This window comes from Sorex fumeus, unplaced genomic scaffold, assembly GCF_029834395.1.
Source record: "Sorex fumeus unplaced genomic scaffold, SorFum_2.1 ptg000198l, whole genome shotgun sequence".
Lineage (NCBI taxonomy): Eukaryota > Metazoa > Chordata > Mammalia > Eulipotyphla > Soricidae > Sorex > Sorex fumeus.
The window spans coordinates 764,249-777,105 of NW_026606255.1; positions in this window are offsets into that span (position 1 = coordinate 764,249).

Below are 12,857 nucleotides of genomic sequence, written 5' to 3' on the forward strand. Positions count from 1 at the left end.
AGATGATATCCTGGGGCCAGAGAGATAGTTCAGCAGGTAGGGCGTTTGCCCTTCATGTGACTAACCTGGGTTTGATCCCCGTCATCCCATAAGGTCCCCCAAACCCCTCCAGGAGTAATTCCTGAGTGCAGAGCCAGGAGTCACCCTGGAGCATCACCAAATGTGGCCCCAAACAAAAACAAAACCAAAAAACAAACGAAAAAGATGTATCCTCTAGGTTCACTCACGAACCCAGATGTATCCTCTGGGCTAGGAAAGGGTTTGAGTCGTACCTGATGGGGCTCAGGGGCTTTTCCTGGCTCTGTGCTCAGGAGTAAGACCTGATGGTACTCAGAGGCCCACAGAAGGTGCCAGGGACCAGACTGGAGTCAGCTGCACGCACAGCAAAAGCCGTAACCTCTGGACTATTCCCCACCGACTACATCACACATTGGCCCTTGCTTCTGAGGGAGGGGTTCAAATGGCTGCTCTGAGAGGGGACCGCCCAGCTGGCATCCATGCCAAGGGGTGCCTGGTCAGCTGAGGTCCTGTCTGCCCCATGTGCGAGCCTTGAGTCAGGAAGCGAGCCCAGCCATTGACACAGACACAGAGGGAGAGTTGGGAGTGATGGACAGGACCCTCACTGGGGAGGGTGCACTGTCCTCCTGCTGGCCCACCTCAGCCTCCAGGAAAGGGCCAGGAGAGGGTCAGTGTCAGGACACACGTCTGTCCTGTGTCCACGCAGGCTGGAAAGGGACCCAATGACAGGACGCATTAACTAACCCCTATTAAAATGATCCTTCCCACCAGGCCCCAAGCTCCAAACCTCTCTAATGAGGCCCTGCATTTAAAAAAAAAAAAAAAGATATTTCTGCAGTACTCTTAAACAAATTCTCTGAAATCTTCCACACCAAATAAATTACTGAACTGCAGGTGAGAGCGCAGAGCAGAGCCACAGAACTGGTGGTGAGCGGGAGAGATGTCCTGGCTTGGGGGCGACACGGGGCCAGGACCCACAGGTCCCCAGAGGGCTCAGTGAAAAACCCGCCCCTTCTGCAGTTATTTAAACCAGAACTTGGGGGCTGCATTAACAGTGGGTTTAGGTATTTTCTGTTCTAACGTTATGTAAATGAAACAGCTGAGGAAGTGCAGATTCTTAATTAGGACTATTCTTAATTCTCAGCGGCTGTTGTTCAGAGATAATGACGCCCCAATCCTTCATGGTCTGCCAGGCACAGCAAGGTGTGTGGTTCCTGCTCCCCAGGCCAGCTCAGGCCATCCTCTGGGTACCTCATTTTTAATTCGCATGGCAATTAGAGCTCCAGCCTTCTTTTTTTGTTGTTATTGGTTTTGGGGGAGGGGGTCACACCCAGCGATGCTCAGGGGTTATTCCTGGCTCCGTACTCAGGAATTACTCCTGGTGGTGCTTGGGGGACCATATGAGATGCTGGGAATCGAACCCGGGTCGGCTGCGTGCACCTCCAGCCTTCTTGTACCTCCTGATTTAATCTGATTTAATCGTGCCGAGGTCCCTCGAAACCAACACAAGTTTGCTTGGGCTGAACCAGCATTCAGCACCCCAGGGTTTAGATTCACCCCCCCAGACCCCAGCCCACCCACCAAATCATCTCTCCTCTCTTCTCAGAGCTAGATTTTCATCTTTCGTGAAATGAAAATCCAACTTCTGGGGGTTTCAAGAAGCCGGAGAGATCGCCCAGGAGGTAGGGCACTTGCCTCACACGCAGCCCGCCCTGCTCCGAAACCCTGGCACCATCTAGGGCCCCCCTAAGCACTGGAAACGGAAGCCCCCAAACCCAAAACAAACAAAACACAAAAAAATGAAACGAAATGATGCACCTCCGGGAATAATCTCTCATTAAATGCTGCCCATGGGGCTGTGGAAAAGGCGAGTTAGATGCTGCTGAATCTGTCTGGCCACTCGGCAACTGTTCAGGATTTCATTCAGGGGTGTCAGCATCTCTGTCCTCCCTCCCCAGGACACATTACTATTAAAGCAAATCTCAGGCTGTTTTTTTTTTTTCCGACTTTTCTTAGCCACCGAATCAGAAACCCCAGGGTTAGCAAAGGCCCTGGGATCAGCACTCTCTCCTGTCCAAACCCCTTGAAGAAAACCCCAGATCTCAGACAGCCATAGTGACGCCGCCCCTGACCCCAACTTGGAATGGATTTACCGTTTCCTTTTATGAACACCTGGGGCAGGAAGAGAGAGAGTCTCCGAATGCCTTTCGCAGTTATTGGTCCTGGTTAGCGGCACTGACTTCACCACTGATGTCTAATTCCCTTATGCTAGGGCCAGAGACTTAGTACAGGACTTAAAGTGCTTGTCTTCTAGAGGGCCCATCCTGGTCTATGCGTGGCTCAGCAAATGGTCCCCAGGAACGATCCCTGAGCAACACCAGGAATGAGCCCCAAACAGTCAGTCTCTCTCTCTCTCTCTCTCTCTCTCTCTCTCTCTCTCTCTCTCTCTCTCTTTTTCTTCAATTTTTGTTCGTTTGGTTTTGGGGTTGTTGTTTTGATTTTGGTTTTTGGAGTCACACACCTAAGGATGCTCAAGGGTTACTCCTGTCTCTACCCTCAGTGATCACTCCTGGCAGTCACTGTCACTGTCACTGTCCTGTTGTTTATTGATTTGCTCGAGCGGGCCCAGTAACGTCCCCATTGTGAGACTTGTTGTTACTGTGTTTGGCATATTGAATATGTCACAGGTAGCTTACCAGGTTTTTCCATGTGGGCAAGATACTCTCGGTACTTGCCGGGCTCCCCGAGAGGGGCAGAGGAATCGAACCCGGCTCAGGGGAATATACGGGATGCTGGGGATTGAACCTGGGTTGACTGAGTGCAAGGCAAGCTCCCTACCCACTGTGCTATCACTCTGGCCCCCAAAGTGAGCCTTTAATTCCCTTAAGTCGCCACTCCACCCAAACCCAGCAGAGGAGATTCAGATCCCGAGAATGAGAATGAAACTGCAAGTTCTTGTGGAAAGGCCCTTTGTGGCCAGGATGATTCTCAAGTGGGTCAGCAGAGGACTGCCCAGATTGACGGGGCAGCCCCAGCTCGGGTCAAAGTTCATTTCCAGCCCCGGAACCAACACACCCAGTCACTCCTAGACCATGAGTGATTCCAGATAAGGGAAGCCGGAGGTCTGGGGAGAGCGCCTGGCTCTGGCCTTGCAGGTGAGGACCCGAGTTTGACTCCAAGCACTCTCGAACCCCTGACCTCCTGCCTGAGCTTTAAACCATCTGGCCTGGTTGATGGTCGAGCATCTGTGGGACTGGCCCTCAACTTCCTGCTTGGGCATCCCCTGTCACAGAGGGGAGGAGCTTCCAGCATCCGTGAAAGAGGTGCACGGGCAATATGGTGACTCAGAAAAAGAGAAGTGGCTATTTGGTCTCTGTCCCATGTCTGACTCAAATCCTTGGGGGTCCCTGAATACTCAAAGCAATGAAGGTGCCTTTAGTTGTGGTTAACAGGTGACTTCTGGGAATCCTCAGGTCTCTCAAAAGTGGGACTGGTTAGCTAGAATTTGGAAAAAACCTGAGTGCCCGAGAACAGATGACTGGTTAAAGAAACTTTGGTACATCTACACAATGGAATACTGTGCATCTGTTAGGAAAGATGAAGTTATGAAATTTACATACAAGTGGTACTACATGGAAAGTATCATGCTAAACGAAATGAGTCCGAAAGAGAGGGACAGACATAGAAAGATTGCATTCATCTGGGGAACATAAAGTAACAAAATAGGAGACTAACACCCAAGAATAGCCGAGATAAGTACCAGGAGGTTTACTCCATGGCTTGGAGGCCAGCTGCACGTGCTAGGGAAAAAGGTAGCTCAGATAGAGAAGGGATCACCAAATAAAGGGTGTTGGGAGGATCCTCCCAGGATGGGAGATGCATGCTGAAAGTAGACTATAGACCGAACAAGATTGCCACTGAATGCCTCTTTTGCAAACCAGAGCACCCAAAAAGAGAGAGAGAACAAAAGGGAATGCCCTGCCACAGAGGCAGGGCGGGTTGGGGGGGGGGGGTTGGGGGGATGGGAGAGATACTGGGAACAGTGGTGATGAAAAATGGGCACTGCTGGAGGGATGGGTACTTGATCATTGTATAATTGAAACCCAAGCACAAAAATTTGTAAGTCTACAACTGTACCTCACGGTGTTTCACTAATAAAAATTAAAAAAAAAACAAAGTGGGACTGGTTGCCCGTGACCAACTGAAATGAACAAGTGGGGAATGCAGCTTCCCTCCTGGGCAATGCTCTCTTCACACCCTAACTAAAAATGTGTTCCTAGATGCATGAGGAATGTTCCAGAACCCTCGGGGCCCAGCACCCATCTCTGAGGCTGGAGCAGGTGTATTCCTCCAGCTGCCTGGGGCATGGATGGGGGCATCCGTAAAATACCTCTGACGGGCCATATGTCTGGAATACTTCTGAATTCACTACCAGAGAGATCATCTCTAGTACTCATTAAGCTAATTAACAAGTCACTAATTAAAATCCATTTTTTAACATTGATGATGCTAATTAGTTAAAAAGAAAAAAAAAGAACTTGCATTGATTGAGATTAGAGCAACCCAAATGCTTGTATTTGCTATCTCTGGGGCAAGAGCACAGATCTGGGGTGGTGCTCTGGTTGAGAAAACTTGAAAACGTGTGTATATCCACAGGTAAACAGTCAGTCACCCCTCCAGTCGCCAGCATGCACCCCTAGGTCCCAGACACCCTTTCCTTGCCCCTAGAGTTCAGAAATACATTGATAAAGGCAAGAGATTTCTGACAGACACCAAAGAAATTCAATGGGGGAAAAGAAAGCCTTTTGGTTTTTTGAAGTAGTACTTGAATCATCAAATATTTATATGGAATTAGTGAATCTGAACTTCTACTTTGTATCACATACAAAGTTGATTGGAGGTAAATCATGAACCCAAATGTAAAAGAAGCTCAACTATAAAGAGAGCGTCCAGAAGAAAACGCATGAGAATATATTTCTAGAATTGGAATGGGCAAAGATTTCTATATGAGAATATATTTGTAGAATTGGAGTGGACACACACACACACACACAGTCACTGTCCTCCCGTTGTTCACCAACTTGCTCGAGCGGGCCCAGTAACGTCTCCATTGTACACTTGTTACTGTGTTTGGCATATCAAATACGTCATGGGTAGCTTGTCAGGCTTTGCCATTCGGGCGACATGCTCTCAGTAGCTTGCGGGACTCTCCAAGAGGGGTGGAGGAATTGAACCTGGGTTGGCCAGGTCGGCTGCTTGCAAGGCAAACGCCCTACCCGTTGTGCTATCACTCCAGCCCCCTCTCCCCCCAAACACACACACATACACATATGCAAACATTTGGTCCACACCCAGCTGTGCTCAGGGCTTACTCCTGGCTCTGAGCTCTGAGCTCAGGAATTACTCAGGGGAACATATGGGATTCCTGGGATCAAACCCGGGTCAGCCAATGCAAGGCAAATACCTTACCCACTGTTATATCTCTCCAGTGCCAGGAGTGAACAAAGACTTAAAACCAGGACAGAGGGATGAAACAATAGTACAGAGGGTCGGGCACTTGCCTTGCATACAGTTGATTCAGGTTCAATCTCCAGCCCCGCCCTCCCATATGATCCCTCGAGCCTGCTAGGAGTGATCCCTGAGCTTAGAGCCAGAAGTAAGTCCTGAACATAGCAGGCTGTGGTCCCAGAACAAAAAAAAAAATTGTAAAAAATAATAAAACGGAACATAAAAACTGTGGCAACAAAGAAAAAACATGGTTGATGTAATTAATTACAATTAAAATTTATGATTATCAAAAGACTTCATTAACAAAATGAATAGGCAAGCCTCAATTTGGGAGAAATACCTAATTCTGACAAAGGGCTCATAAACATACAAATTACAAATAATAATAAAACTTTTTTGCTGCTTTTTGGGATCATATCTAGCAATGGTCAGGGCTGTTCCTAGTGATGTTTGAAGGAACAAGAAGTACTGGAAACAGAACCTGGGTTGAGTTATCCACGTTCGTGCAAAACAAATACCTTTACCCTATCTCTCTGGCCCAATAAAGACAATAATTTTGTGTGCTGGGCAAAAAAGTCAGACAAACACAAAAGAAGGAACGATATGGGAGCAGAGAAATAGTATAATGGATAAAGAGCTGGCCTTGCGCACAGAGACCCTGGTTTAGTCCCTGACATCACGTACAGGCATCACAGCACCACCAGGAGTGATTCAGGAGTAAGCCCTGAGTACAGCTGGGTGTGCCGGCCCCTCCCCCCCCAAAAAAACCGAGTAAGAGAAAAAAGAATGTATGTGATCAATAAGCACAAAATAAAGATGTTTGCAGTATCTATTCAGTGATTGAGCATACATTTTAATTCTTAATAATCACATTATAGTGGGATTATAATTTTGTATGTATTTATAATTTTATATATATTACACCTTCACTAAAACAGTTAAAAATCTTCTGATTCTAACAGTACCAAATGCTGGGGTGACCTGGGGAGCAAGTGAATCTCATATATGTTGCAGGTGAAGTATAAAATGGTCTAGCTCAGGAAAAGTGACATTTTTCTTATAGATATTTGCCTCTCTAATGATCCTAAGGTTCCATAAAAAAATGAAGCCTTGGCTGGAACAATAGTACAACAATGGGTAGGGCATTTGCCTTGTATATGGCTGACCCAGTTTATAGTCCCCCGCCCCCACACATCCCATATGATCTCCTGATTCCTCCGCCCCTCTCGGAGAGCCCGGCAAGCTACCGAGAGTATTCGATATGCCAGACACAGTAACAACAAAGTCTCCAATGGAGACATTACTGGGCCCGCTCGAGCAAATCCTGAGCACCGTCAGGAATAATTCCTGGGGCTGGAGCAATAGCACAGCGGGTAGGGCGTTTGCCTTACACGTGGCTGACCCAGGTTCGATTCCCAGGATCCCAAATGGTCCCCCGAGCACCGCCAAGAGTAATTCCTGAGTGCATGAGCCAGGAGTAATCCCTTGTGCATCCTTGTGCATCGCTGGGTGTGACTCCCCACCCCCCCAAAAAAGGAATAATTCCTGAATGCAGAGCCAGGAGTAACCCCTGAGCATCGCTGGGTGTGACCCAAAAAAGACCAAAAAAAACCCAAAACACATATAAACAAACAAAAAAAACTCAAGGCCTACAAAGAGACTTATCTAAGAATGACCACTCTGGCATTACTGCTAATAGGGGGGATTTGGAAACCAATCAAATGTTTGTCAAGGTCAAACTGAGATCAAGCCATCCAGAGGATGCTGCCCAGCAATAAATAGGAATTGAAGTTGATCATGCAGCAATACAGCGAACACTCAAGAAGACTACCTTCCATGGAAACAGTCATCCAAGAGCACGTCCACCCAGTTCCTCCACCAGTCGGCAGCTTGGAAACAGGTAGGATTTCTCAATGGGAGTAGATGTTAGAATCATGGCAGAAGTGGGCAGAAGGTGGTCTACTTGAAAGTAACCTAGGGAAGTTCTACATTTTCCCCCCATCTGGCAGTGCTCAAGGCTTACTCCTGGCTCTGTATGCAAGGCTCACTCCTGGCCAGGCTGAGGGGACCTTAGGGGTGCCAGGCATCGAACTCGTCAGCTGCATGCAAGGCAAGCGCATACCTTACTGTACTGTCTCCCCAGCCCCAAGTTCTTCATTTTGAAGAAGCCATTGGCCATCTAGGTATATTTGCCAAAACTCATCAAACTCCATGCTTATGGTCTGGTCAATTATACTGTAGATAATTATACTTCCATTTAAAATGTATTGAAATAAATAAAAGGTCGGGCTGGAGTTGCCTCTCTCAGCATTATGTTTCTTGGCACTGAAAGTATTTAAGCAAGACTAAGTACTCATCAAAGACATTGGGGGCAGGAATCAGATTATGTTCAGTCATTAAAAACATAAACCTCGATTTTCAAGCCTCTATAGATGTGATCTTAGACTAATTAGGTGCTTCAGGAAAAAAAAAAGGCAATCGCTGTCTTTATCTCTTGCTCTACAATAGTCAACATAAACAAGAAAATGCCCTACCAAAACCATGAATGCGTTTTTACTTTCGTTTTGGCCACACCAGAGATGCCACGTTCTCACGAAGAGGTTTGTGCTCCATTGCTAAGTCACATCCTGGCTCCCCAAATGCATTGTTCATCTTTTTTGTTTCTCTTTTTAATCTTATCCTTTACCTCTCCTTATTTCCACTGATTTTCTACCCACGCCCTTACCCAATCTCTGCACCTATATTTTAAAACTCATGGTGTTTGCTCATTTCTTCTGTCAAGCTTCCTTCCAAAATCAATTTATCAACCTCTCACCCCCCCCCCTGCAGGTTCTTTGGGGATTTTTTTTGAGTGAGGGAGCGTGGAGCACACCTTCAGGGGTTCCTCCTGGGTCTGCACTCAGGAATTACTCCTGGCGGTGCTCTGGGGACCACATGGGATGCTGGTGTCAAACCCAGGTCAGCCGTGTGCAAGACAAGCACCCTCCCCCCTGTACTATCGCTCCAGGTCCCCAGCCCTCACTTCAGATCCTAAAGAGTAAATTGTCCCCAAAGGCATCCCTCTCAGCTCAGCCTGTGCCTGTCCAGATGCCCTGGAACAAAGTATAAACCCCAGACTCAAAGATGGCAACGCTCCTTCCGGTCCATAGATCCTCATTCTTGGTTTTGCTTGTTTGGTTTTTGCCATGCCAGAAAAGATTCCCTCTGAACACCAGTCTCCCAGCTTGAAGGAGGAAGAGGATGTACGTTACTTCTGTTAGGTGGGAAGAAGGGTACCAGCTGACAGATCTGAGTGCCAGCCGTGACTGCCCACCTCGTGCGAGCTGGAGGTCTGCAGCTTGGAGCCAGGGCACGAAAAAAGTAAGCTCAGTGGGGTGGCCCCAGAGGAGACCCGCACAGTGCCTGGGCCTGGGGTGAGGGCGGGACGGGAAGGAGCGTCTGAATAGAACTCCAGGCTAAATGTAGAAGCTGGTATTTACAGAGTTCTCTCTCCGTGCCAGCTCCCATGCCAAACACGTCGCTTCCATGCATCTTATTTAACCCTCATTAGAGCTCTCTGTCGAGGTGCAGGGCTGTGCCCACGGGTCTCACTGAGCAAGAACAATGGAGCTGATGCTCGCCGTGGCGTCTGTTTGGCTCCAAAGTCCATGTGCTCTTAATTGCCAGTCCCTATGCGGCCTGGAAAAAGCGCTGCCCACAGCACGATGCCTTCTCTCTCGGCTTGCCCATCCTTGAATCCAGCCCGAGTGGACATTCTTCGTTCTCCTTTAATGTTTCCTGGCGGGGAAAGGAATTGACACTGTCCTGAGTAGCCGGTTCTAGTGTCAAATGTCTTCAATGTGGACATGAAGGTGTGGAAGGGAGGTGGGGGAAGCGTGTGTGTGTGTGGGGGGGAGGTTGGTTTTTGTATTTAACCCAGCTCCTCTCTACTCTTCCCCTTAAATGCAGCAGAGGCCTTTAAGGATCCATTTATACTTATAAATTCAGTGGCGGCAGCAGGCAGCGGACTCGCTGCTGTCACAGCCTTCAGTGGCCTGGGCCACTGTCTGTTGGCCTAGCTGGACAGTCTCCACGGCACTGCAGTCTGCAGTCACGTAAAGTGGCCCGTGGGATTCAAGAAGCCTGAGGCAGGAAGAGAAGTCATCCTCAGGAGGCAAGACAGTGAACTGACTGTAACACGAGGCTGTACCAAGAGATGGGCAAGGAAGCCGTGTAGCCGGCCAGGGCTCCGGAGCCGGAAAGGGGTGGTGACAGTACTCTGAGCTGTGCAATCCCCCCCTCCTCCACACATCCCCCCCCCCCCCCGGCCCGTTGGTCCCAGCACACTCAAAGCAGGTCAAATATATTTAGCACCTCTGAGGACCTCGTTTCTCCCGCTCCTCTTCCACTCTTTAGCACGGATGAGGCTGCAGGATGGGGGGAAACCCTGGCTTTCAAAAGCAGGGTGATGAGAACCCCCCAACGTGGCTCTGGCTTGCTCAAGAACTAGACCTCAAACCTCAGAGTGACAAGGCAAAGGTCACATCTGCTTGGGGAGGGGAAGGCTCTTAGCAAGGAACCCAGAGGCTGGCTGGGCAGGTGTTTGTCTTTTTGCTTTCTTCCTGTTTTTTTTTTTTTTTTCAAGCAGAGGTGAGAAATGAGACTGGGGATTAAAACGTTTTAGCAGAGAACAGAGCAGAGCCGGGAGCGCAAAGCTAAGCCAAGTGTTAATAACTGGACAAGATCAAGGTGTGCCGGATGAGATTATGTGTAGGTAAGGCCGCAAAAGAACAGTTGTTTGTGGGCTGTACCTGCTAACCCAAGGGGATCTTTTTTGGGGGGGTGGGGGTGGGAAGAAGGAACATACTTGGTGGTGTTCAGGGCTTATTCCTGGCTCTGCACTCAGGGATCACTCCTGGCAGGCTCAGAGGACCATTTGGATTGAACCTGGGTCAGCCGCATGCCCTTCCACTGCACTATGGCTCCGACCCTTGTCCATCTTAAGGATAGATAAAGGAAGGAAACAGAGGTACAGGGTGCAGAGGTGCGGGGGAGTGATGTTCAAAGAGTTGAGCCATGGTTGGCATGAGGGAGTCCCGGGTTCCATTCCTGGCACTGCATGGTTCCCAGAGCACCACCAGGATGTGGCCCGAGCAAAGAAATAAAAATTAGGAGAATGGACGAACATGGTGAGGCTTTCCCCACCTGACGCCTGGTTAAACGCTCCAGATCCCTGTGGGAGTTTCTGCAGCGAGGCGGAACAAACCAGCTGTTGCTTCAGCTGGTGATCACGCCACGCTTCCCTCGGGGGTGCCTGCTGAGCGGGCTTGTGAAATTTCCTGAGGAAGGCTTACCCTAGGACGAGCCAGAAGGCCACCCCAGAGGCCCGTCAAGATGTAGACACAGCTGGCATCGGGGCTCAGCGGGACCCTAGGCATCTGTCCCGTGGGGCCAGCTGCGGAAGGAGACCAAAGCTAAGGCGAGTCCAGTCCGCCTGGGAGACATCTCTGAATTTAGATGGTGAGGACACAGAGAGGGACAGTGGCTAACTGCTGAGGTTGGCCTGGCCATCTCAGAGCCAGGAGCTAGTGCTCTATTGGCTGGCTTCAAACCGAGTCTTGTCAAAGGACAGGGAGTGACGGGGGCAGGAAGCAGGAGGGAGCATTTCCTCAGGAAGTGGACAGTTACCTTCCCATCTCCATTAGTCCTCACCTCCATCTGTGCTCCCAGAGGCCACAGGAGGGACAGCGGACAGTTAGTGCAATTTCCAACTCCACATAGGGTCGCCTCAACACCGCCAGGAGTGATCCTGAACACCGCCAGGGGCCCCCATCAACCCCCAAAAACCAAAAAGTAAAAATACCTTTCACTCCCACACTGCATCCCCTGAGTTTCAGCCACTTTGATAAAACCAAATTTTTCCAGAGAAACGGATTGTGTGTGTATCTTTCTATCATTCCCCATATTCTCACATTCACACAATCCATCTGAAAATCCAGAACCAAAGACCTCAGAATCCAGACTGTCAAAACCCTCACTGTCTGTCTGTCCTCCCGTTGTTCATCGATTTGCTCGAGCGGGCCCAGTAACATCTCCATTGTGAGACTTGTTGTTACTGTGTTTGACATATCGAATACGTTACGGGTAGCTTGCCAGGCTTTGCCATGCGGGCGAGATACTCTCGGTAGCTTGCTGGGCTCTCCAAGAGGGGCGGAGGAATCAAACCCAGCTTGGCCGGACTGGCTGCGCACAAGGCAAACGCCCTAGCACTGTGCTATCAAAACCATCACCTGAAATTATTCCTTCCAGGAAGTCCTCCTTGATTGACCCCACCCAGAGCTCCTTGTGCATATTTTTCTCATCATGGACACTGCCCTTGGGGATCCAGTTCCAGGTAGGATCAGCACTGCTCGTTCCCAGAGGTTAGAAGGTTTTGTGGGTACAGGGTGTCACAGAGCAGGGCTCTCCCAAGGCTGTGTCTCCTCCCTTCTTGTCTCAACCCAGGACGGCCTTCTACAAAGACAAACGAGAAGTAGCTGGCCTGCAGGAGATCTGGGCTCTGCAAGGTCGTCAGAAACGTGGTCACTTCCTGGCTTTTCCCCACCTCTATGCCAGGCGTGCCAGACAAGTGCTCTACGGCGGAGTCACATCACAGCCCCGACTCCCAACTCTTTACTAGTCCTGTAGGGAAAAGGCTCCATTTCTTTTTCCAAAAAATTTGTTTCCTCACATGAAACAAGGATTAATACATTTTTGAGGACTTACGTGCCCATCTCACATGTCTTCAGCAGGCCAGAGATGTGAGTTGGCAGCAGAGCACCTACCTTGCATGAATGTCAATCCCTGACACTGAACAAGGAAAAAAGATGGAGCTGGAGAGATGCTATAGCGGGCAGCCAGCCTGGGGTGGTTCCCCAGCACCCCGTATGGTCTCCCAAGCATCACCAGGAGTGATCCCTCAGCACAGAGCAAGGAGTACGCCCAGAGCGCTAAATCCAAAACAATCAAGCCCAGAAAAACATGTATGTGTGGGGGAAGATGTACTTAACAGCACTTAAGGATGCTTGTAGATCCTTTAGAAATGTGTTTCCTTAGTGATGTGAATCCTACCGAGTTCATGAATAGCTTTCCCTTTGCTGTTGGTATTTCAGTTATTTTCCAGAAGACAGAACCCTTTATGCCACGTTAGAAATGAGATTAAAATCGCAATAAACGTGGGCATGTGACCACGACCTTCAAGGCATTCATTCTCTAGGTAAGATGACTCCCAGCCACTCTGTGCTCAGTGGCCACTGCCGCATGACCCTGTGGTCACCTCTGGAACGTCAGCATGGGAATGAATCAGATCCCAG